The sequence below is a fragment of the Fukomys damarensis genome, unplaced genomic scaffold (genome assembly GCF_012274545.1).
Source record: "Fukomys damarensis isolate Sample0158 unplaced genomic scaffold, DMR_v1.0_HiC HiC_scaffold_15, whole genome shotgun sequence".
Classification (NCBI taxonomy): Eukaryota; Metazoa; Chordata; class Mammalia; order Rodentia; family Bathyergidae; genus Fukomys; species Fukomys damarensis.
Window position 1 is genome coordinate 55,941,602 of NW_022900927.1, and position 26,722 is coordinate 55,968,323.

Genomic DNA, 26,722 nt, shown 5'->3' on the forward strand with positions numbered 1-26,722 from the left:
GGAGGAGGAGGAGGAGGAGCCTTAAACCTCCAAGGAACTTTATGGCCCTGGGCAAATCAAATAAAATCCTGATTTCTTTGGTTGAAAACTGCTCTCTCTTCAACTCCTACTTTCACTTTACTTAAAGAGAGAGTTACACAAAGAATGTCATTAAAAGATAAGTAGAGAAGCAATGAACGATTCCCTGCCTTTGACAGCACCTCCTCCAGCCCCAGACTCTTCTCCTTCACAGCAGCTCCAGTTCCCAGCAAGCTGCCCCTTTGCAGAAAACCTACATGCAGAGCCTCAGGGTGAATGGTCAGGAAGGAGACCCGCAGGCAGAGGGACAAAAGAGATGGAGATGAGGGAAGCTGCCGAACGGAGATTTCTACGGAAAGATGTTCACAGCACTCTATGTCAAGGCTGCTCCGAATGAGATCCTAGGCTGGGCCTGACCAAGTAGGTTTCTGCTTTGAAAAACAGGTAAGAGGGCCGGGCGTGACAGTGTATGCCTGTAATTCCAGCATTTGGGAGGCTGAGGTAGGAGGATCACTGCAAATTTGAGGCCAGGCTAGGCTACAGAGTGAGTTTAAAGTCAGTCTGAACTACTCAGCAAGACCCCGTCTAGAAAAACAAAACCCCCCTTTTATAAGACAATGATTGTTTGTTTTTTCCCCCCAGTACTGGGGATGGAACCCAGGAACTCATACTGAGCTACACGCCAAGCTCTTTAAAATTTTCTTTTTACTTTATTAGTCCATGTTTGTAATACGCGAAGTTCACATTATTCATCTTAGGGAGCAGGCGTATGTACAAATATGTTATGCATGTGCACTGGAGGCAGGAGGTCAGGGCACGGCAGACTGGCTGGACAATCAGACACCATCTGTCGATCGATTGTGGAGCATCGTCAACTCACAGCCCAGATGCTCTCACTGAGCAGCTTCCAAGTGTGCGAGGGCCTGAAGGTGCCATCAAAAGCAGACATAAAAGGCAGTGGCCATGGACTTTGTCACCACTACCCTCCTGTGCTCACAGTGGCCCATACTGCGAGCAGGGCTTTTCTTCTCTTTTTTTCAGAGCACTTCTTCCTCTTTAGCACTTCTTTTCGCATTTCCTTTTTACTTTTTATTATTCTTTTACCTTACGTAAATGTGGAACTTTTACATCCATGAGCTGACCATCCCTTCCAATTCTTTGAATGGGACAGCAAGAGCCTGGAAAGGACACCACTGACCACCTCACTGATAATGTGCCTGTCCAGCCCTTTTTATTTTGTATTTTGAGACAGGGTCTACCTAAATTGCCCAGATTAGGCTCAGACTTCTAATCTTCCTGCCTCAGCCTCCCAAGTAGCTGGGATTACAGGCATGTATCACCACACCCAGATCGGTGATTCATTTTTTGAAACAAAATGTAATCTACTTCACAGGACTTAGGAGACAAGGGGGGACACACAGAATTATCAGTGGAGACAATGACACGACAACTGGCCAGTAGGAAAAACTTCAGTCACTGAGGGCTTTTCAGGTCAAATAAGCAGTATCCCCAACAATTCAAACAAAGGACCCATCAGTACCAGATCCCAGCGTTGTAAGTCTGCATGGCGCCTAAGTAAATATATTTAAGGAGCTGCGGCCAACGATGGGGTGTTATAATTATGTATTGATTTATATTGCATTTCTTGTTCTGCTTGAGCTTGGAATCTCACCAGCTGACATCCCCTGCCAATTTCTAGGTAGCCTGTAACAATCTCAAAGTACCTCCAAGTATGCATTTTCAACAGATGGGATTATTAAATGCTTAGTCCCAACAATGATCCATAGATGTGTTGCCACCCACCAGAGACAAAGCAGAGCCTCTCTCTCAACCAATCTCCTTCCAGGAAATATTTACATCCTTCCATTCACTCACTTCCGGACTACAGGATGTGGAGTTTCATTGCTCTCTTAGGGGAATGCAAGGAACTGTTATGGTTTTCTGGATTTCCCAATTAACTTGTTCTCAGAAGAATTTATCTTCAGCATAAAGAACAGACACAGTTCAGGGTCAGTACCTATTTTCATTTATCTATCAGCTATGCTTCTGAGTAGGGCTCCAATATTTTTTTTTCCAAATAGGAATCAATCACTTAAATAGTTTATACTTTTAAAGCTTACAATTGTGGAATTTAGGGGAGGAGTGTGTGCCCTGGCCCCCTTCCCTTCTTTCTTCCTTCTGTCTTCCTTTCTCCCTCCCCCTCTTCCTTTCTCCCTCCTCCTTTCCTTCCTTCCCTCCTCCCCCTCCCTTTTTTGGGAAACAGGGCCTATTTTGTGTTATTAAAGTGCTATTACTGTAATTCAGGCTGTCTTGAACTCACAATGTAGCCTAGGCGGCCTGGAACTCGAAGCGATCCTCCTGCCTCAGCCTCCTGAGTACTGGAATTACAGGTGTATGTTACCACACCTGGCTCCAACCTCCCTTCTCAGATGAGGCACGGATATGTAAAATGACTTACTAGTAAGTGGCGGGCTAGAGGAGGAGGTGGGGAGGAGGGATAAGAGAGACTGCAGTAACTGTGGGCACTGCCAGGCTGGCCAGGTTGGGGTCTGCGTGCCCACATACTTCAACATTCACAACCAGCATCCTGGCCCCAGGCTGAGGGCCAAGGGGCTGAGACTGAGAGGCTAAGAATTTTGCCCACTTGGCCAGGTGCGGTGGTGCACACCTGTGATACCAGCACTTGGGAAGCTGAGACAGGAGGATCGCTGAGAGTTCAAGGCCACCCTGGACTACAAAGCAAGACACTGTCTCAACAAACAAAGAATTGTGCCCACTGTCACTCAGAGTAATCCATTTAAAACTCAAGTCAGACTGACACCACAGATCAACCCTTTCCGTTTTCCTACACTTTTGAGAAAATAAGCCGAACCAAGTTACATGATTAAGTTCAAAACTGATATTTATAATAGCATTACATAAATTAGATTCCATAGCTTCTCAAACCTTAGGTTTATTTCCCATGCTTCAGTCTCTGGATTATTATTCAATTCTTTGGCAAGATAACTGACATTTACTTAAGAAAGTATGAATTAAAAGCTGGGAGTGGGCCACATGAGGCAGCGCAAGCTATAATCCCAGCACTGAAGAGGCTGAGGCAGGAGGATTGCTGTGAGTTGCAGGCCAGCCTGGGCTACAAAGTGAAACGGTGTGCCCCCAAGTAATAATACATTATTAAGTACAAATCTACTGAAAACTTAGCTTTTGACCTAAAGTACCAAGTGATAAAAAATTCCATACTCTTTTGGGTCTCCATTTTGAATGGAATTATTTAAATGAAAATGCTTTGCAGACCTCTTTATCATGTCTTACCTGAGAAGGAAATTTAACTGAGTTTATCTCACATGCCTGTCACCTCATGTTCACAGTGACAGACGTGAGTAGGTGCAAGAATTGCAAACTCAACATCACCTGACAGCAGAAAGTAAGCTACAACGTTTCCCAGGTAAAGTAGAAATACACACAAGAAAAAGTACAAAATGCCTTTTTCTGTTTTGCTTTTTGGGACAAGGTCTCACTATGTTGTTCAAACTGGTCTTGAACTCACTGTGTAGCAGTCTGGCTTCAAACGCATGGTGATCCTCCTGCCTCAGCCTCTCGAGTGCTGGGATTACAGGCGGGTGCATCCCCAGATTAGAATGCATGTTAAAAACGTATCGAGCTTGTGCTCGCTTCGGCAGCACATATACTAAAAATATCAGGCATACTTTTATGAGAACACTTCTTAGAACCTTGTATTTGTTTCACAGAACATATAGCATTAGATGGGAAATGTTTTTTCAAAGTGAGCCCTGTGCTTGGACTTTCTTTCTTTCATTTTTTTGGTACAGGGGATCAAACTCGGGACCTCACACTTGCAGGGCAGCGGGCGACTCCACTGAGCTACATGCCCAGCCCCCACTGTGCTTGGATTCTGTGATCTCAGTAATTAGAAATAGATTCTCTTGGCAGAGAAAATAAATCCTTTGTCCAATAGAGTTGGGTGACTTACTTGTTTATGTCAAACACTGTCGGACCACAGAGCAAAAGCTTCACACCTATTGAGACCCACAGAGCTGGGGCCATGAAGGTCACCTAAGTCACCAGATGGCGAGTCTAAATCGCTGGGCCACGGCCTGTCACCGTGGACATGGAAACAGCGGGAAGGACACTGTCACACGAATGCTCTCAGGCGTACAAAACACCGGTTTCCGGAAGGCAGAAGGTAACGTGGGAGGCTCGCATTGAATACGCCACTCCAGAGTCCATGCTTAAAGCCACTTTCCCGTAGTAATACTTCACTTTCATCCAAGTCACTGAGTCTCTCCAAGTCGGCCCTCGGTCATCCTCAGGAGAATGGAAGCCGGGAAGGGAATGAGTTTCACTTGTTTCATGTCCTCTTGTCCACAATTAAGCAGCGAGTTTAGAACACAGGAGCAAAGGAGTTGCGGGCACCGTGACCCTGCTGTAGTTTGGTAGCCCAGCGTGGTGCGCAGCGAGAGGTTAGGACCCTTACTTAACCCCACAGACTCTCCATTGCCAAGGGTGCAATCACTGCAGCAGATCTGCTTCCTCCAGCTGTTTGATCCACCCCTAGCCCCTAGAAACACATTTCCAGAACAAAAGGAGCCTCGTCTTGAAAAAGGAAGCCGATAAGCTCGAGATAAGTCTTTCAGGAGGGAAGAAACTTGGCAGGGCTCGAGCGTCTCCGACCCCACTGGAAACAGTAGCCTGTCCTTCACTTCACGGTCATAGCCGTACAAAGTGCAAAGGACACTGATAACCGCAGCTACGGTGGCGCCTGCCGTATGATGCTTTTGCAGATCCGGGTGAATGCTGGCAGGGAAGGGGAAACCGTCACTGCAGCTTTGGTGGTTTGCGCAGGGATTTTCTGCTTTCACCGCCTGGCTTCTGGGAGGCGATGTTATGAGGGCTCCATTCATTCAGCCAGTGTGCAAGGAGCCCAGTTATGCTGGGGTGGTATATGATGAGGTCATGGGTTCATGAAACAGAACCAAGGGAAATGATGGCCATAAAAAAGCCAACATAGCTGGCCATGGTGGTGCTGTCCTGTCAGCCTAGCACTTGAGAGGCTGAGGCAGGAGGATTACCAGGAGTTTGAGGCCAGCCGGGGCTGCGTAAGTGAGTTCAAGGTCAGCCTGAACTACACAGTGAGAAGAAGTAGAGAGAGACAGCCAAGGGAAGAGTGGCACAGACTTGAGAATGGAAAGAAGTGCGACCAAAAAGGGTCCGAGATAAAACCAGGCAGAAGGCAAGTAAGAAAGCACGGAGCCTGGAGGGCGAGACGGAGAGATCTAGAATTTGTCCCTGGGACAATTGAAAGTGATCAAGCGGTTCTAAGCAGCGGACTGGAATGACCAGACAACGATGACGAGGGTGACAGTGTTCTACGTCACCGGCTCCCCTGGCCAGAACTCGATCATCTGCTGTGTTTCATCCTTTCTGGTAAAGCTAAATAAAGAAATGAACAGGCATATGTACCACACCCACTCCTTTTTTTTAAATTAAAACTTTTCCTAATTGTGTAGCAGGCCTCTGAGTAGCAGGATGCAGGTAAAAAATTATTATTCAAAACTGGACAGAAATAGGCTTCCAGTGGCCAAAGGAAGATGCTGAAATTCTTGTTGGGAGGAAACCAATTCTTTGTTCTGGGAAAGAACCCTCCTTGCAGCTCTACTGCTCGGGCAGAAGATGGGCTGGAGCTGCCCTTGCGGCAGGGAAGGCAGAGCCCCGTACAGCCCAGGCAGTCACAGAGTCACCTGCCTCTGGCCAAGGGCTGCAGGACACGTCTGAGAGATGGACAGACACGAATGAACCAGGGATTCCCTGGAAGAGGAGAGGAGTTAAAGGAAAGTGGCCCCAAAGAGGACTGGTAAGAAGCTGGCTGAGATCTGCTGACGGGCAGGACCCCAGCGGGGAGAGGGCTATGGAGCAGTGCACGTGAGCTCACACACACACACACACACACACACGCACACACACACGGGTTTCCCTCACCTAGCTGGAGGCACACAGGTGGATCAGGAAGGCTGCAAGTCAGGAGAGACGCAGGAGTGAGAGACGTCACCTGGGGAGGTGCAAGACACAGCCGCTCTTTCAAGCCAGGTGTGATGTAGGAGAGAGGATGAGAAAAAGAGAGAAGGTCTGGAACAGAAGAGAGGAGTGCTGGCTCTCAGTGTCTTCCTAACCTCTCTTCTTCCACCACAGCCCCTTCCTCTGCCTGGAAATCAGCGCCACTCGCCCTCCATCTCCTAAGCCCAGGTGGCTTCTCTGGCCTCAACTCCACCACCACCCTGGGCCCACTCTGCTCCAGCCAGGCGGGCTTTCTTGCTCTTCTCAAGTCCACCTGCTTCCCCTACTTGAGGCTCTGCGCTAGCGTGTCGTTTCCTAGGTGTCCCACGTGTCCCTCCTTCTGCCCTGTAGGCCATCAGGTGAATACGCCAGCTAGTGGGTGAAGACTACCCCTGTCATCTTATTCTAAACTGCAGCACTCACCCAATGCCCCTGTCTCTGCTTTCTCAAATTTCATAACATCTTACATGAGACATAGGAGGTGTGATCAAAATACATGGTGAATACAGAAATTTTAAAAACTTATGTTAGAGACACATCGCTAGTAAGCCTCCTCCAAATAGTTCCCTTGCTTTGGACACATTGCTCTTGCCACTTTCTGAATCAACGTTCACCACAGGTTTCAATCACACCTTGTATTTTGTTATAATATTATCATAAGCCACAACCCAATCACTTTTCATACATGAGAATCTCCTCCTTTTGTTTTGTTTTTGGTACTGGGGATCAAACTCGGACCCTCCACCTTGCGAGGCAAGTGGCGGAACCACTGAGCCTAATCCCCAGGCAAATACATGAGAATCTGAGGGGACATTATAGATCTAAACCATAATACTAGTTGATAAACTTTATCACAGGTATGGACGCATAAGAAAAATACAGTGGATCCTTGACTTATGAACTCAGTTCATTCGTTAAGAGCTGAGTGTAACTCAAGTTGGTCAGTTGAAGGTTCGGGCTCCTTTACATGGACTTCTAAGTTTCTCTACTGTACACAGGTAGATCTCAGAGTCCTGTCTTTGTCTTCCTTATCTTTACCTTCGCCGGCCAATCGTGGAGAGAGTTGCTGATCACCCGTTCTCACTGCTGCCCCCTCTTTGGTTTCTCAATCTTCGCTGCTCTGGAAGTTTCTGTTCAGGTCACAGCAGTCTCCACGAGACTCCTTCAGGGGACCGCACTGAATTCACTTCTCTCTAGCAGGGCTTAGCGCACACAGCGACCTTGGGAAAGTTCCTTAACTTCTCTAAAGTGTTTGTGGAGTGGGGGTAGCGCCTTCCTCGTAGGGTTGAGGTGGGGCCTACAGAAGATGGTGCACTGGGAGTGGCCCAGAAATACCAACTTCTTCTTGTGTCAACAGTGTCTCCCTTTGGTTCCTGCAACACTGTATTTTCTTGTTTTCCTATTATACCTGGGGTCCCTTCTACTCCTCTGTGCCCTCATGAATTGTTGGGATTTTTTTCATCCCACAAATACCAGGCATATTTTGTGCCAGGAAATTTTCTTGGCTCTTAGGAATGTAATACTGAACACAGCTTTGTGGAGTTACATTTTTTAAATTTTAAATTTTCATAGTTGCTGTATAATATACCAGACGATCATAGATATATTAGACCCACCTTTTCTGGGAGGGATGTGTTCCGAGACTCCCAGTGGATGCCTGAGACTATGGATGGTACTGAAACGTAGATATACTATACCTCAAGTTACAACCGCTCTGATATATGAACAACTGGGTTGTTCCCTGGGTTACAACCAGAATTTTAGTTTTTGCTTTCAACCAAAATCTTGAGTTTCAAACCAAATGCCGGCTACTTGTGTTTCTTCCTGATGGACTTGGATATAGATTCAACCCTTACAGAGTTCTGGAAGGAGCATTACAACATCCTTTCCTGTGTGGCGTTGAGAAATCCTGGGCCAGTGTCTCTCTAGACCTCGCTTCCACCCTATGAAGAAAGCGTTACCCCCACTTCACAAACACTTTAGAGAAGTTAAGGAACTTTCCCAAGGTCGCTGTGTGCGCTAAGCCCTGCTAGAGAGAAGTGAATTCAGTGCGGTCCCCTGAAGGAGTCTCGTGGAGACTGCTGTGACCTGAACAGAAACTTCCAGAGCAGCGAAGATTGAGAAACCAAAGAGGGGGCAGCAGTGAGAACGGGTGATCAGCAACTCTCTCCACGATTGGCCGGCGAAGGGGAAGACGAGGAGTTAAAGAAAGGGTGAGAAGTTCTCCAAAGAAGGTTTCCTTTTAGAGACGACAAGATCATTTGAATTTCTAAAACCCAACCCTTTCAGAGTAATGGAACAACCAGCAGAGAGGAAGTATTTGTTTTTCTTGTTTCCTGCTCCAAAGAAATTTGGATTTTGCTTAAAAAAAAAAAATCCATGGCTATGTAAAATTTGCTTTTCACATCCTAGACGATGGTAAAAGCTACAGGAGAGAAGGTATGTAGCTGGACCAACATAACAAAGAAACAAAAAGATAACCTGCTGCAGTTTTCTCGGGAAGGCTATTAAACAAGGGTTTTAGAAACGTTACTCAAACCACATGATTTGATAGCAATGAGAGGTAAGGCCAACATTGCAGACCGTAGACACAGACCTAGCTGCCTGGCCTTCCTGGGCTGCCCACGTTTTGCCTCTGTCCCCTTGGGTAAGACCCTCGCCTTCAGCGTCCACATCCTCTAGAGATCAGTGGGATAATCCTGATTTGCCTCTCTTTGTGCTGGTGAAGAATCAGAATAGACAGATCCAGTAAAAGTACTTTGTACAAACAGCAGGCATTGCGTGAAGGTAGACATGAGAAGACCCTATGAAGCATACGGTCAGGAGGCCTGCTTGGATACACACGCAGACGTTTGCCAACTGATTTGAGATCAAAGGCAAAATTCAATGATAGCTGCACATTGCCAGATACCACACATTTAGGAAATAAATACCTGCATATTTGCTTTTCAGCGCTACCACTGGTGAGGCTGAAACAGGTTTCCTGTGAATCGGGTTAATCCAGGCTAAGCTTGTGGCCATGTCCGCTCTCTGAAAATGCTCCAAGGGTGACTGACATAGTTTCAATTTGCTTTGGATTCGGCGATGTACAGATTCTGGACCCAGGTCCTCCCACGGAGTCTTTTCTGGCCCGTGCATTCACCAACCGAAGAAAAGCCAGTACGGCCGGTCTGACGAGAGACCTAGCCACACTTCAGCGCTGGCCCTTGAAAACTTCCGGCCCAGGCCTCTCTGAGGGCAACACTCCACAGGATTGGACCCTGTGCCACTCCCTAGTTAACCCCTCCTCAGGAAGACGAGGGTGGGGCCTTCCCCAGTTAGAGGCACAAGGACAGAAGGAAACCACTTGGGCTTGTCCTTACCCTCCGGTAGTGTTAAAGCATTCGAGTCCTGCCTGTTAGCATGGCTGCTCAAGGCAAACGTTGAAAATGTCGAGTGGGGCTGGGAGGAGAGGATTAAGTTTCCAGAGGCCACATGCACAGGCGCTTCCCTTACATAACATTCTGAGCTCCAAGATCCTCTGCCTGGGAGGAAGTCAATGTAGACAGCAGCTAAAATTACAGCTCAATGGGACTCTTCCCAGTACTTTCTTTTATCCCCACAGAAGGAGACTGGCTCCCTTCCTCTTTCTGTCCCCCATTTTTGAGGTACTGAGGATCCATTCCACTGAACTACCCCTCAGCCATACCAGCTTTGGAGCAAGGTCTCATTAAACCTTTAAATTGCCAGGATGTGCTTGAACTTGCAATCCTCCTGCCTCAGCCTCCTAGAGTGCTGGGATTATAGGCATGTGCCACCACACCTGGCTACTGTTAACCACTTAAAACTCCAGGGAATCCTTCTGGCCTCCAAGTCAGCCCTGGCTCAGTTCAAACTATTACAGATGCAAACAAACAAAAGACAGGGTCGGGCACCGTGGTACACACCTGTAATCGCAGCACTCGGGAGGCTGAGGCAGGAGGATCCCTGTGAATTGGAGACCAGCCTGGGCTACATAGTGAGTTAGCTAACCCTGTCTCAAAAAACCACAAACAAACAAAAGACAATGCAGTTTTTCTTTAGTGTGTGCTCAGGACGGAAACCTGGGTGTGGACTACAGGACCATGATGATCATCCAGGACCTTCCACAACACCCTCGGACCCATCTCTCCCTTCTCCCCGCACCTCAGGGGTAGACAGAATCGTTCGTGGCTCCACCCTGCTCCGGCTGTGCTTTTGCAGGCTGTCACCAGCCGCTGGGTGGGAGGTTCCCTCCTCCCTCACAGAAGCCCTTCCCTCTGGAGTCCAGTGCTCCTTCTCGGAAGTCTTCCCTGCATTGCTGGGTCTCCCCTACCTCTAGTCTAAAGAGGATTTTGTTTCAGGCAATGACAGGAGCTAATAGTGAGAGCTACTGAGTGAGCACATGCTACAGGGCAGGGATTGTGAGAAGACTCTCTTCGTTTTGTTTCCTTAGCTTCCTGTGAGCCTCACAACACTTCCAGGTGAGCATTTTGCTGTCACTCTTTTCTGTGGCTGAGAAAACACACTCCTAACTGTTGCTTTCTCATCTGTGTAAGCATCCATCTGCCCTGTGAGTTCCTGAAGCCATACATCTTTCATACCCTATTATACTAATTCTCAGCTGTCAGGGAGTGAGTGCTTAGTTTGGGTGCTTTGATGTGGTTTGGGGCATTGGGGCTCAGCTCTCTCATTGCTTTGTTCAGAGCCCAGTACAAAAGGCCTTTCGGACAGATCAGGTGCAGCAATTAAATTGCTTGACAATATCAAGAATCCCAAACCCAGGCAAGGAGGCGAGGTCCGACCCTTAAATCTTTCTAGAGCCCCAACGTGCCCACAGAACACAAGCACCGCATTTCCTAATCTGCCTGACTGTGCATATCCACAGATCTCTCAGAATGGTGACTCCAGGGGCTCTGCTTTCTAGGTCTAAGCAAACCCACGAAGCCACCGGATCCTCAGACTTCCCTGAGGCGTGCAGCATTCGGAGAGAATACGAATCGTGCCTCAAAGGTGAAAAGTACTGCGCGGGCTCCAGTGTTCATGTCTGCAAAAGCCTCAACTCTGTCCGAGTTCTTGTGATCTGGGACAAGTTATTGAAAGTCTACGCCCTAGTTGCCTTGTCTGGAAATAAAGATATCAGCAACCAGTCATCCATAAGCGGACCAGCAGGGCAGAGAGGAGAGCGCTGGCGAAGTGGCTCCCACAGAGAACTTCTGCCCGAAGTTTAGCGCTTGTTACTTAATTATCCCCACTGTTGTCAATATTAATTGTTTCTATTGGTTAGTCACGCTTTTGCTCATGGGAGCAACATTTCCATCTGAAAAACTCTGCACAAGATGATTGGTGAGCGCTGTTTTCTGCTGTACAGAGCGGTGACGAGACACACGGGTCCCTCCGAATGTGAGCGGTGCCACCTAACCGCGCCATTGCTCAAATGCAGCGCTCTCTGAAATTTGGAGCCTCTCTCTCTGCTCCTGTGGAGGTTGCCATTAAATCAAGTTAAGCCCCTCTGAGGTCCTACTTCATCTAAGACAGTACCCAATTTCCACCGGACACCTCCAATGATGATCTGCAAACTTCCCTGGACCCAAAACCACTCACTCAGGTGTTTAAAAATCGCAGATTCTTGGGTTTGCCACATGGGACCATGACTTACTAAAGAGCGTCCCCGAAGACTCGGATACCACTGGTCCTATGACCACTTTCTGAAAAATATAGTAACTGACACCTTAGAAATGCACTTAAAATTTCTTAGAACTAGAGCTTGAACCAGGGCCCTTGCACTGAGCATATCCCCAGCCCTGTTTTATTTTTTAACTTGACACAGGGTCTCACTAAGTTGCCAGGCTGGGCTTCAATTTAGGATCTGCCTGCTTCAGTCTCCCAGAGTGCTGGGATGACAGGCGTGTGCACCACCATGCCCAGCTCTCCCTTTGTTTCTTGTTGATAAAGTACTGTCATTCCTTTCCCACATTTGTGTAGTGGTATAGTTTTCTTTAAGACAGTCCAGGATCTTAACTCAGTTGTAGAGATCCTGGGGCCCAGAAGCCTGAGTCGTACCCCTTCTGACCAACTCAGAGGCTTCTTTTCCAAGTCACTGCGATGAGAGTGCAGTTGGTGCTCATGAGCCACATGCTGCAGGGGCAGCTGCAATCTCTGAGGCGCCAGGTGGTTACAAGCCCACTTCCTAAGATTCATCAACAGTTGACATGATTGAGAGACGTAGATAGATGCATTTTGTGTTAATATTATCTATAGTGCTGTGTGGTGCATTATATATCTACTATGCACACAGGCAAGTTCAGTGTCTCTATCCATCTCTGTCTTCAGGGGTCTGGGAACCCAGGTGTCAGGTGTCAGGCGTCAGGCGCGGACCTGCCCTGGACTGGCCAGGAACCTCTGAACATCCCCTCCCCTTCCCTGCAGTACCCGCAGGCAGCACAGCCCCGAGACCAACAAATCCGGACTTTCCATCCTGCCTTCACTAGCAAAGGCTGACCCCGGGTGAGTCCCTACAGTAAGCCACTCTGCACCTCAAAATCTTTTCTTCTACCCACCTTCAGTGGGGGGCTCCTGTAATAAAAGCCAAATTAACGAGAGAAAAGGACATAAGTACAGTTAGCATAAGTTTTATGGGAGCCAAGAGCCTCCCTAAAGAAGGGAGAGTCCAAGGAATGATCAAAGCTGAATGGTTTTTGTGAGTTTGCTGAAAGGTTGTGAACAAACACAACTGGGTAAAGGGCAGACGGTAAGAGCCGTGAACTGGCATTCTTCTCTTTATCTTCGGTAACAGGATGCTCCTATCTCTGGAGAGAGGGAGGTCACTTCTGACACGAGGGACTGATGAGCTGCTTTGGGGGGAAGAGTGGAGGAAGGTCAGCGTGACTTTCCTCTCCTGCTGGTTTCCTCCAGTGTCTTCAGCCTCTCATATTTAATGTCCCAAGGGTGTATTTGGGGGTGGTGTATCCTGAACCCCATGGATAAGATGCTATAATGGTAGAGTAGGCACATACGCAGTAAGTGTTTGCTGTTATTACTGAAGGTTCGCGGGACCCCAATTAAGCCAATGATGCTTGGCTCCAGATTTCTGGAACTTCTGCAAGAGAAGCTTCATCTAAGGCCTCAAAATGGGTAAAAACATGAGCTGAGCCCTGCTACAGGTCCCTTGTGGAGGAAGCCTTCCTGCTTTGAGCCCTGCGAGCCTGGCTATCTAATGTGAGGTTCTGCAATGATATGGGCTATTAACTTTCCTTTTGCGCTTGGGTTGGTTTGAGTCGGTTTTCATTATTTGCAAACAAAAGAATTCTGTCCTTGCTTTATTGGGATGCAAGCCACATGCCATCCAGCTCACCTAATGAAAGTGTGCAGTTCAGTGGCCTTTAGCACATTTGTGGAGTTACATAACTATTGGCATGATAGCAGAGTTTTGGTTCAGAGGACTCAAAGCTTGACAGGTGCGGGGCAGGGGCATGGTGAGCGGCACAGACAAGTGCAAATTGACCTCCAAAGACCCCAAATTCTGAGACCACTTCTAACACTGGAATCGCTTTTTGATTTGGAAGTGGCTTAAAGCTCAGCGCAGTATAAAGGAAGAAGAAATGAACTAGGACTTAGAACTCCTACTTTGTTTTGAGACAACAGAAAATCCCTACAATCCCTCAAGAGTCTAAATACAGTTATAGTTTTAGCACAATTCTCTCATATTTTGTATGATAAAAGGGAGGGTCAGTGAGGTTGAGTCAGGCGCCCAAGCTCACGGAGGTATTACTGTTGGACACGCTCAAGAGTTCAGTTTCCTGAATTGCTTAGTTTTAAGCAGTTTTTATTTTTTCCACGGGATTTCATACTCAAAATGTAGATCAGTTTTTTGAAAGGCTTGGGGAATAAGGTCTTTGTAATACACATCAAACTTTCATTAGCTCGCTCATTCGAGAAATGCATTCTGATCCTGGATATTCCTATATTTATGTTCAGTCTAGGGGCTGTCTCTTTAGATAAGACAGTGTTCCACCTCTAGCCCAGACAGAAATCAATATACTCTCCCTAAAGCAAGACGTGATAGGAAAATTTAAAATTATACTGTGCTGTTCAGTGGGTTAAGTGGCGTCCAGATTAATGAGTTTCTACAAACATTCCTGCAATAATCTCAGTTTGCAGGGTCAGGAGATTGGATTACAAAGATGTCATGAGGCTAGCTGATGCGTAATGCGATGCCTTTCCCCTTCATCTAACAGCGACTGGCAGATCAAAATGGAAAGTCAGTGATTTGACTTCTAACAGCCCGGAGGCTATAGAGAAGTTGGCAAAAAAACAAAGAACAACTTGTTGTTACTAATGATAAATCTATGTGTCTGGGCATATAAGCACTCTGACACAGGCCGTGGAAAGTTTTGGAAATACTGGAAGAACCTCAGAGGTTTGGATCTGGCCAGAAAAATGTGATTCAGTCTGCAGCAGGATGCTGCCTTTGCTCTACCTGGGATATCCTGTGAAAACACATGAGGAACAACCAGGGAGTTATCAGCAGCAGGGATATTATTGATGGTCATTGTTTTTAATGTGTTTTTTCCTTAGTGAGCTCTAGAAAAAGTAACTTGAACCCTATTTAAAAAAAAAAAAAGGCCTGGGCCGAGGATGTACTGCAGTGGCAAAGCACATGCCTGGCAAGCGTGAGGCCCGGAGTTCGATTCCCAGTACAGAAAAAGAAAAAAAATCCCGGATGTTTTACTCAAATTCCAAGCAGGAAGTCGTACAATGTTTAAATGGAGTTCTTTAGCACGGCCCTTGGATACACTTTAAGGAGCAAATCTTCAAAAGAAGGAGAAAACCTATCCATAATTCCACCATCGTGGTAGAACCACTCTGAGGACTGGTGCCTTTTTGCTCACTGTTCTTCTAAGTATCCGCTGCGTAGCACTGGAATTCGGAGGGGACGTAGTTCTAAGAGGTCCTGGAACAACGCCCCCTCCACTGTCCACGCAAAGCACCAATATTCTCAGCCTTCACAGCCAGGACGATCAGTCTAACCGTAACCTTCACCTCTGTTAAGGTTGGCCAGGCCCAGGATCTCCAGGGGTGCACACTGATCAGCACCTCCAGACCCCCCGTCTGCACAGTTCCATGCACCCCAAACACCCTTCCACCCTGTCCCCAGAAACGAGTCTGTCATCAGCAGTGTCCTCTCTATCCTTCAGCTTTGGACGTGCTTTACGCTCTGGGTCTAACCAGTCTCGGTTGTCCCCAGGGACCCCATTCCTCTGCGGGTCTCTGCTGTTCCTTCTGTGCCGTGGCTCTGGGTGCCAGCAGTGGCCTGCTCCTCGGGGTCTGTGATCTCCCTGTCTCTCAACACCCACCAGCCTGAAGAACTGTCGTCACAGGGCCATGCCACTGCCTACCTCCCTTGTTGCAATCCTCAATAGAACTCTCTGTCACTTCTCCCTTACTCGTTGATTTTAGACCTGGACATTATTTGTACTTTTTTAACAGTGATTGGGGGGGGGCTGAGACAGGGTCTCATGACATAGTTGAGACTGACCTGGAACTCACAATGTAGCCCAAATTGCTCTCGAACTCACAGCGATCCTCCTGCCTCAGCCTCCCGTGTGGTGGGATTACAGGTGCGCACCACCGTGCCGGGCCATTATTTGTATTTTTAAAAACTTGGTAATTTCCAAACCCAAAACTGCTGCTTCTATGTTCCTTGACTGGTTTTTCTATCAAATCTTTTGTTCTCCATCCTCCCTCAGTTTTCCCCACACTCATACTCTGGAGTCCAGGCCACGCCATTGCCCCAAACCACACTGTTCCCATCATCAACTTGCACCTTCCAACTCCCATTTCCTAGAGTCCCAGCTCCCTCCCATAGCTTGCTTCCCATCCAAGAAGTCCAGAATGCTCTGATCCTACTATCGGCAAATCAGTACCCTGCATGTCCTTCCTTTGCTACACCCACCCAAGTAGGCCCCTAACTCCCTGCTTCTCCTTCCTTCATAATATTTACCCAGCAAAACCTCTACCTGGGTTAACCCTGGCTCTCTATTCATCCTATACTGCACTTGCACAGCTCCATGCCTCAAGAACAACATCTGGCCGGTCTCAATAGAAATTCCTCATCAGGAACCAGGACTAACCCTTGTAATCTTACCTTTTTTTCCCTCGGCCATTTAGCCTCTCCTGCTGCTGGTTAATTCAAACTTGTATAAGTTAGTTTTCTACTACTGTAACAAATACCCAAGATGACAAGTTTATAAAGAGGAAAGATTTGCCTTGGCTCACACTGTTGAAGTTTCTGTCCATGACCACCGGTCCCATTGCTTGGTGCCCATGGCAACACAGTCCATCATGGTGGGCGCATGTGGTGGAGGAAGCCCATTCGCCTCATGGCTGGGACGTGGAAGACACAGAGGAAGAGACTGGGGCCCCACCACCCTCTTCAAAAGCTTAACTTCTTCCCATTACCACCTCCATTACCAATCGTGTCATGGGCTGGGGACCAAACCTTTACTACATGCACCACTGGGGAGACATTTAAGACTCAAATTATAGCCATATCCTCTTTCCTCAAACCTTCCACACTGCTCTCTCCCCTAACTTCGCTCTCAGCTCATGAGCTTGTCTGCTTAAAAAAAAAAAAAAGCCTGAAGCAGTAAGAGGAGAAGCTCTGTGAGTCCCCACTGCCCCTGCCTGTCTAGCAGCTCTTTCCCCAGCCGGCCACGCTCTGCCTTCCTCTCTGCTGCCCCGCCAAGATGGTGACCTCGAGGACAACTCCTCCTCATGCTCCACATCCCAGCCTCTTTTCTCTCCACAAGGGCACCGCACCAGCAACTCTCTCCCTCTCTCCCACGGCATCTTATTTCCTCTCTATGTGGATCATTTTCAGTGTCTTACAAACACGCTGTGATTTTCCCACCCTTAACAGTCCCTCCCTGGACCCCTTGAACCTGTGGTTAATCTTCACTCCTGCTCCCCACTGCCCCCTCATGAAGAGAGAAGCCTGCAGGCTCAGATGCTCCCTCGGCAGCCCTCTGTGCTCCAGTCCTCTCTTCCTGGAGCTCCCACCAGGAAGTCTGCGCTCAAGGCCTATGGCTTCACCGTTTCCTAGAATGCTCTCAAGACCTCGGCATGATCACTCCCTGACCTCTCGTCATCACTCAGTGTCACCTTTTAACTGTGGCTGCTGTTTGGCCTCCATGCAAGAGCCTGACAGCATCCCCAGGTACTCTCTCTTCCCTGCTTTATTTTTCTTTCTTAGCACTTGTCACTCCCAGCTCCCATCTAACGCACATACTTGTAGATGTACTGTTTTACCCACTAGTACAGACGTTCTACCAGAGCAAGTTTTTCGTCTGTTCTGTTTACTGCCGAATATATCCCTAGCACTGTGGCACACGGGCACACAGTAGGTGCTCAATAAATATCAGTTGAATGAATGAAAGAATGATTAAAATTAGAGACAGACATACTGTTACATCACCTTAGCATTTTCACATTTATGTCTCTTTATGTCTTCTACGGCCTCTGTATTAGAGTTCTCTGGATCAAACACATGGTCCTTCAATTTAGCTTATTCTATGGTAAACATGTCTTTTTGGGTTTCAAGTACATTTGACTCCAAATAAGAAAAGTCAAGGGCCTGGAGTGCCTTCAGCAAGTCACTGAGTCTCTTTCCTGGCTTTCATTTCGGCTCAGAGGAAGGAGGCCTTTGTGTCCATCTTGGTGAGATAACAGAGCGCATGTTGGGGAAAATTTCAGATTAAGTATCTGGATCAGAAAAGATGATTCAGAGCTTGATCATGAAACACATAGATGCTAGAGAGGAAAACAGGAGCCAAAAAACCAGAAGAATCAGTCATGTCACCTAAGAATATGATTCTCTGGATCCGAAGGACATTTGGACCCAAATCAGCTTCCAAAGATCACAGAAGTGGAATTCCACGATGCATTGGTGGGTAAATATGTTATCCATGATTAAAAGTAAAAAGCTGGGGATTTAGCTCAATGGTGTCGCTGCCTGCCTCTCAAGGGCAAGGACCCGAGTTCGATACCTAGTACCAAAAAAAAAAAAAAAAAAAAAAAAAGTGAAAACAGCACTGGGGCGGGGGAGCGACAGAACGACCACTGACCTGCGCCTGGCTTCTGGCACTGGGCCACGCAGTTCTCAGGGGTGCAGATTTCCACATGAGACCCAGACTGTGGCAGAGGGCAGGCCTCAGCCTCCCTGCATCCCCGGGTCCAAGGTAAGACCGGCCGCCCACTCCTGACTAATGTTACTTTGACGAATGAATGAGGAATGCGGGAGGCGCTGCTTCCCAGATCAGGGTGCCTCGGTCTCTGAACCATCTTAGCCTCTGCGATTTGTGACGTCAGTCTGAGCTGCCAAATGTTAATTTCCATTTTAAAACACTGCGTTTTAGCAAAAAAAAAAAAACAAAACAGGACCAGGGAGGTATCGTGCAGACCCTGCCTCCATTTATTACTCCAGGCTGACAGATTTCGTTAGCAGGTTCTTGTTTTTCTCCTCTGGAGGAAAGATTGTTTCCATACAAAGATTTCCCCTTTGTGTTCATTCTTAGTTCACAGCTTTTGTGTTTGCTTTTGCTTTTTATCTTTGCATAATCCTTGCTGTTTCAAGAAGAGACTGCACTAGAATCCCTCGCCCTCCCCTGCAAGTATCTCTGGTTCGTGCCAGCTGTGGCTGACACATTTCCCTGGCTTCCCTCCGCAGCTTTGCCGTGGGAAAGGACGCTGGTAAATTACGTGGTCAGGGGTCAGATAACCTGGTGCTGGTTTGGGGGGCCTTTTCCCACAAGTCTTTCAGCCTAGGCTCTGTGCAACAATTATTTCACTTTCACGGCGTTCCGGAAGAGAGGAGTCCGTTCCGAATGGGCTGCGCAACCCCTGACCTCGGAAGGAGTTCAGCAAGGTGTTGGAGGTAGAAGTCCCAAGGTTCTTGGCTAGGAAGTACAGGGCGGCTCCGGAATAACTGTTCCACGGAGACAAGTGTCTGTCCCCCAGAGCTGGGAGCTGTTGAGTGGAGCAGCGAAACAGGTGACACAAAAAGGTCACCACCAGGAGAAGACAGTCCCCATGAGCGCTATGCCCCTAGTGCCCAATGGAACAGCTCAGGATTGGGGCTTAGCCGACATTCATGCAATGAATGAATGAGATAGAAAGGTAGGGTGCTACAAGCAACCCCCCTAAATAAAAAGGAGAGTTTGGGGAGGGATGAATTCTGCTATGCTCATGCTGTCATGTTTAATTTTACTAGAAAATATTTGTAATTCTGCTGAAACCTCAGGTTGGTGTGGCCTGGAGAAAAAAATATTAGTTACTTTTTGGGGGGTCATATATGATGAACAGAGGGAGAGGGGGAGACAGACTGAGGACTTTGGGCAAAACCAACGGTGCCTAGGAGGTGAGAAGCCAAGTCAATAACTGATCTACATGAAGCAATACCTGTGTGAGGTATTTCTGTGTGTACACAGTGTCATGATTCATTGCATCAGTCACTTTTTAACTCTTCTAACAATGCTAAGATATCATGGTATTATTATTTTCATTTTACAGATGCAGAAATTAAGGCTCCGAGAAATTTAATATGGCTCCATACAAAGCAGCCTTGAAAATAAGATGACTTCTCATTTTTCCAATGAAAACAAAATTACTTCCAAAGCTTTTTGGCTAACATGAATAAAAAAGCTCTTCAGAACAATAAAATCTCTTATACAGTTCCAAACAAAGAATCTATCAAGGTCATTGCCTTGACTTTTTCTTTGGCTAAAGCAAGAGATAGAAATAAATTTTTGAGTTTATTTCTCAGAGAACAGCTGTACTGACAACCTAACTTTATATAATCTTTGGAAGTCATAGCTGCCAGTTTGAATATTTCACCCCATGACAATTAATTAGCATGTGATGATATTGCTGTGTGTGGTATTATCAAATTTTAGGACGGCTGTATGTCTCCCAGTGAACTTCCTAGAGACAACCTAAAAGGATATTTAATGGCAACCAAACACAGAAGAATTTTACTATGAGCATGTTTTCAGCCTTCAACTTTATCCAGAGGCTTCCTTCTCAAGGGTCTTACTGCTTAGCAATTACGTCTCTGTTTCAGTCTCATTTAAAGGCTGAAGTTTTCCTTAACCAGCAATGTTAGGGAAAATGCTGCTTCAAGGCCATAGGCAAGGTATCTGCTGAGTTTGAGTCAGACACATCTGAGACTAAACCAAAGAATATGAAAATACAAAGGTGTTCAAGAAAGGAATGAGAGACCTAGAATATTTTTCTTCAGGGAATGTGGACATATAATCATCTACCAGTATTTATCAGTTTAATTTAATATACATATTTCAACTATTTTCATCCTGACTAGAGCCACTTTTTGAGTCAATTAACACAGTTTTCTGCACTGGGATGGGACTCAGTGGTACGCACAAGTCCAGGTTCCAGCTCTAGCACAGCAAAAACAAACAAAAACCATAGTTTTCTGGAGTTTCTGTGTCTATCTTGTTTCCTCAGTAGAAACTCACAGGAATGAAAACACAATTCCCCCTTTCACACATTTTAAAATTATTCCAGAACTTATAATCATTTCTCTAAACTGAACATTGACCATTCCCAAATGGTCCATATTATGAAGGAAATAGAAATGAACGCCTTTTATGGATAAACTTGGACAAGTGTCTTCGCTGATTTCTACATGATGACCTTAGGTTGAAGGGTACCCATCTCCCTAAGGTTTTTATACACATTGCCACACTCTCCAGAAAGATTATATGAATACTATATATACTCTAAGGTATATATCTGTTTTGTTGTTATTATCATCGCTATAGGTTATAAAGATGGGTAAACTTTCAAAATTGAAGAAGAATAATGTATAAGAAGTAGGTACAGGAGAAGGTATTATTATTCTCCAAATCAGTTCTCTCCCAACCCTACCCTAGCATAAGAGGTAATATTTTAACTTCATTCTATAACCATTAATTAGTGCTATCTCATTCTGAACTTCACAGAGTTACTCCTTTTATATCCGGTTTCTTTCACTCAGCAATATCTCTGAAATTCGTCCATATTTTTGCATGCTTCACTGGTTCATTATTTTTAATTAGTTCATCATTTTCATTGCTGTGGAGAATTTTTTATTGCTGCAGAGTGCTTTGCAATTTGAAAGTATCTCATTTTATTTTATCCATCCCAGTGATGCCCATTACGGTTATTAGTTTGGAACAAGGCTGCTATAGCTACCCTTGTGCATGTCTTTTAGAGAAAAATGCACTTATTTCTCTTGAGTGTTTCTCTATCTAATTCAAGTTGAGCATCCGTGATCCAAAAATCCAAAACCCATAAAGCCCCTAAATCTGAAATCTTTTGTGTACCAATATGACACCAGTGGAAAATTTCATTCCTGCCTTCATGTTATGGGTTACCGTCAAAATGCAGGCATGCAAGCCAGGTGTGGTGGGGCGCACCTGTAATCCTAGCACTCTGGGAATTTAAGGCAGGAGGTTCGAAAGTTTGAGAGCAGCCGGAGCAACACAGTGACTTAGTGAGGCCTTGTGTCATAAATAAAAAAATCCAAACGGTCTGGGATGTACCACAGGCACACTAAAAATCCTGTACAAAATTACCTTCAGGCTGTGTGTATAGAATACATATGAAAAAGAAATGAATTTCCTACTAAGACTTGGGTCTCATCCCTAAATTATTATATATATGCAAATATTCCAAAATCCAAACACTTCTGTTCCCAAGCATTTTGGGTAAAGGATACTCAAAGTAGTACAATTACTGTTCTTGGGGGTGGGTATATGTTTAATGTTAGGGGAAACTGCTGGGATCTTTTTAAATGGCTGAACCCACTTACATTCCTATATGACAGTTCCAGCTATTCCACAAGGTTACCAATATCCTGAATAAACCTTAAGGTACTAGGAAGTGTATGACAGGCCAGGGTCTTCACATGTTTAAATTTTAGTCCAGTAGTTTGCTCCAGGTTGCAATGGTCGTACACAGATACAGTAATAAAGGGGGAAGTTCATGTGGTTGGTTCAGGTAGAAACTATCCACTCTCATCCTGGTCAGCACATCTGAGGCCATCTAACAGGCAGAAGAATTGGGGAAAGGTCCTATTATCTTTCAGGTCCCTCTAAGATGAATCTCTATGAGGTGATATTCATAAAATGCCACAAAGCGAACAACAAATACCGGCACTTGTATCTCAAATCTAAGAGATTATATATCTAATTACTAATATCATGATACTTAGCATAATAAGACTTCTTGTCTCCATACGAAACCTCAAAAAATATACAGTAACAAGCTGAAGCCTCATACGTCCCAGAAAAGGGTGTGTTACTGTGTTCATTTTATAAACACGTGAACAGAGTCTTAAAGAGGTGTGGTTGATGAGACTGTGCATTTCAGAGGCTACATAAAAGGCAGGCGACCAACTCCAGTTCTTTGCCTTCCAACTAAACCATTGCCAGAAACTTTATCCAAGTGCACACTTACAGAAAGTAATTTATAACTGCCTACCTGGCAGCTGTGGCCATCTGTTAAACAGTTGGAGCCAAGGACGTTTGAATCTGTGCGAATACCAAAGGGAGAATCCGAACTCACAGGCCCAAGGGTGGCAGCCACACCAAGGAGTTTCTCCACCTGCCCCTGAGGGTCCACTCCGCCTTCTCTAGGACCCTAGGGGCCCAGGCTTCGGGCTGGGACAGCAACAGGGAGAGAGGCGTGAGGCCTGGGCATCTGCTTCTCTTTCGTCCTTGTCTGTGACTTGCTGCTGGCTGAACTGTCCCTGAACTGATGGCCACTGCCACACAGCCTCTCCATTCCAGGTGTGGGCATGAGCTCTTTCTTCTTCAAGGGCTGGGCAGGCATCAGGCCAAAGTGGTCCTGTACCATCTCCGGAGTTTTCTCCCCACCCATGTAAAGAGGTCCTTAGTAATTCTTTTCAAAGGATCCCCATTTGGGGTTATCATCTGTTTCCTACAGCAGCTCTAGCTGATACTAGGGTCCTCTCAAAGCTCCAGCTGGGAGGCTCATAATAAATGGAAAGAATGGTGCTACCTGATACACCGTATGGCACCCATCCAGTTTGGGGAGGCTTGGAGGAGGAAATGGAAATAGATAGGCTTCTCTCCACCAACCCATCAATGGCACCCTCAGGGTGCTAGGGTGCCCTTCAATCAACTGCTACATGGTGCAGGGGCAGGGGGGCAAAGGGACACACAGTCAGCACAGACAACCTGTCAGACTCAGCACAAGACTTTCATTTCAGCATTGTCTTTGTTTGCTAAGACAACATACCCAACACCCAAAGTTAAAGGAGGAAAGGCTCATGGCTTATAAAGGTTTCAGCCCATAATCAATTGGCTCCAAGGCAAGGTGGCACAGCAGACAGGCATCACAGAGGAGAAACAGTTCATGGTGGGCAGAAGGCAGGAAAACAAGCAAGGGACCATAGCAGCTCCTTTCTGTCCCTTTTATACTCTATAGAGGCTACTGGGATTAAGGCAGTGCCAAACCAATCACAAACCCTTAATTCCAGCATCACACACTCTAGATTCAGCCAAAGCCACACCTATGATATGACCTCATGAGAATTTGAGGGGACATCTAGACACAAAGCATAACCATGTTACCATGAGCTGTGCAATCTTGAAAAACTCAGCAAAATGGAAATAATAACAGAATCAACCTTGTAGTATTATTGAGTTATACTTCATGTTAGCTAACAGGTTAAGAAAGTAATTATTGAGGGAATTAAATAAGATAATACATGTAAAGTGCTGAAGACATAATACATGTTCAAAATGTTAACTGTTAATAGTAACAATGTTGATGGTACTAATGATAACTTATAATAAACACCTGATAGAGATATCACTGCCCATTTTAAAGATGAGGAAACCGAGTATCCATGAGCTATGTCACTTTGATCACAGTAGGATCCCCGGGACTAGAACAATGCCTTATATATAGAAATCATTCAGTATTTGTTGAATGAATGAATGAATGAATGAATGAAAGCTGTTATGTGTAACTCCCATGCCTTTGAGAATTTATAGAGATGGACATAAGGAACATAATCTTAACACGAATTAGCCTGAGATAGGTAGCACAGAAGCATACAAAATTGTGTAAAATGAGAAAAGAGGCAGTCTGAAATAGCTGAATAACACAGAATTTAAAAAGAAATATGGTATTGCTTTTAGGTACCTTAATCTAAGCTCTCCATCTTCTTGGGCAGATATTCCAATAGTTGTGCTTTAATAAGCAGATGAAATAATTTATAATTAGCAACACCATTTGCCTTAAACTGTTTACAACTTCAGTTGATAAATCTCTTCTTTTTACAGAGAGCAAATGGGACTTTCAACACAAATTGAGTGGATGAATCTAAATTAGTAACATCTTGAATTATCCAAACAGCAGCCCCAAGTTGTATCATTTGTCCTTTTCCTACTGAAATATAACAAGGTTCTTGTATAGAATCTTTTTTCTTTTGGCTTTTGAAGAGAAATATCTTTAGATTTTTTAAATTATAAGAAAAAAATATATATATATATGTTGTGGTATTGGGGATTGAACCCAGGGCCTTTGCACTGAACTACATCCCCAGCCCTTTTTTTGTTTTTATTTTAATTTTTATTCAGACAGCCTCAGTTTCTCAGCTGGGCTCAAGCTTGCAATCGTCCATCTCAGCCTCCCAGAGTTCTGGGATTACGCGTATGCGTCACCACACCCAGCTACCTCTTGTTTTTAAAGATTCCCAAAGTACAGGTTTAAAAAGTAGGAAGCAAAGCAAGCCATCCCTTCTCCTCCCAGTCGGCCCACCTCTCCCCAGCCCACGCAGCGGCCCCATTCACTCCATACAGCCCATGAGATAAGAATGGTTTTCACATTTTTAAATGGTTGAAAAGAAGAATACTTTGTGATGTGTAAAACTATAGGAAATTCTGCATTCAATGTCCATACACAAAACGTCGTGGGCACCCCATCAACCACATCCATTTGGCTGGGCCTAAACGAGGCCTTCTCAGCTGGGAATGCAGGGGTCTAATGCAGAACAGACCCTTCAACCCTGCTCAGACCCCTCACCTTCTAACTCAGCCTTTCTCATCCACCCATCCGGGTGACAAACTATTTGTTATAGTAACTCCCGTCTTCGTTTATTGTGATTATCTCAGGCCGTGCAGGCCCTATAACAAAATGCCATAGATCGGGTAGCTTCTAGACAACGAAAATGTCCCAGGTCATAGTGCTGGCAGATTCGGAGGCCGGCGAGTGCCCACTTTCTCCCCGATGGGTCCTTCTTGCTGCCTTACGATGGAGGGGTGAACAAGTCCACCGGCCTCTTCTATAAAGGCCCCAACCCATTCGTAAGGGTGCAGCCCTCAGGCCCCAGGCACCCACCAAAGGCCCCCCTTCTTAACACCACTGTGCTGGGGACCAAGTCTCAACACAAATATGGGGGGGCACTCAGACCACAGCAAGTGTTCTGGGTGAGTGAGGAACCCCCAGAAAAAGCGAGATGCCAGGCTTCTGCTCTCTTAGCTAATATGAAGAACTAACTTCCGGCTGTGAGGTGCTCATACCTAATTTCTGGTGACTCACACTCATGTGAAGAATCTGATTTCACATTGATGTAGTTCCAATTACCCTGATGGCATTTTGTTAACTGTCTGCTAGTAAATGTGTTTTTTCCTTAGAAGATGTCAGTTCAGTCAGTTAAATTGTTACCAATGTAGGTGGATTTGGGAGTTTGCTTTAGTGAGGGCAGAGACAAACATTGTCTGTCTGCGAAAAAGAATTTCTAGGATGATTTTCAGGGATGGTTTGAATGAAGAGTTAAGTTTTCAGCAGGAGACACTTTCTGTAATAGTACGAATACTTTAGAAATAAAAATCTTTTGATGTCACATATGATTCTAACTTATACTGGGGAAGCAAAGTTGGCGGGATGCAGGTACCTACGACTATCTAACATTCCATCCCAAACTTCAAGGCTTAAGACACTACACATTTATTTTGCTCATCAAATCTTCAATCTGGGCATCGTTCAATGGGGACAGCTCACCTGTGCATTATGGGGCATTAACTGGGGCACCTGGAGAGGCAGGGATCGACTCCCAAGGAGCGCTTTCCCGGGAGATGGCGGTGGGCAGGTGCTCGGCCAAAGCCGTCAGCTTGTGTCCACGTTTCTGGTGCCCGTGGGGCTCTGGTGCACTTGGCTTCCTCACAACGTGGCAACTGCGTTGTAAGAGTCAGTGTTCAAAGAAGCCTCACAAGTCTTCTTCCATTTTGACCTCACCTGCCAAGGTGTTCCCTCACCCCACCAAATAAGTAAATCATGTAGCCCTGCCCGAGTTCAAGCAGACAGGAACTAGAACTCTCCTCTCAGTGGAAGGCCTTGTGAAGAATTTATGGCCGTCCTGAAGCTACCTTATCGCACAACGCATCTCTCAGAATCACAGTTTCAAAATAAAGTAGGGCCGAAGAGAAGCCAAGGATAGAACTGGAGTAGTTCAGACGTTGGACCAGCTGTCCTGGGAGGAGGTGACAGCGGTGACCTGCGACTCCTCGCTGCTCTGTCCTGCCCCGTGTGACTGTGGACACTC

At 46.0% G+C, this 26,722-nt stretch overlaps 1 protein-coding gene across 3 annotated transcripts in view; it reads right to left on the reverse strand.

Annotated features, from left to right (window-relative positions):
• Positions 1-26,722, reverse strand: part of Tmcc3 (transmembrane and coiled-coil domain family 3) — a 250,785-nt gene that overhangs the window by 76,806 nt on the left and 147,257 nt on the right. The gene's annotated exons all lie outside the window — the stretch shown is intronic.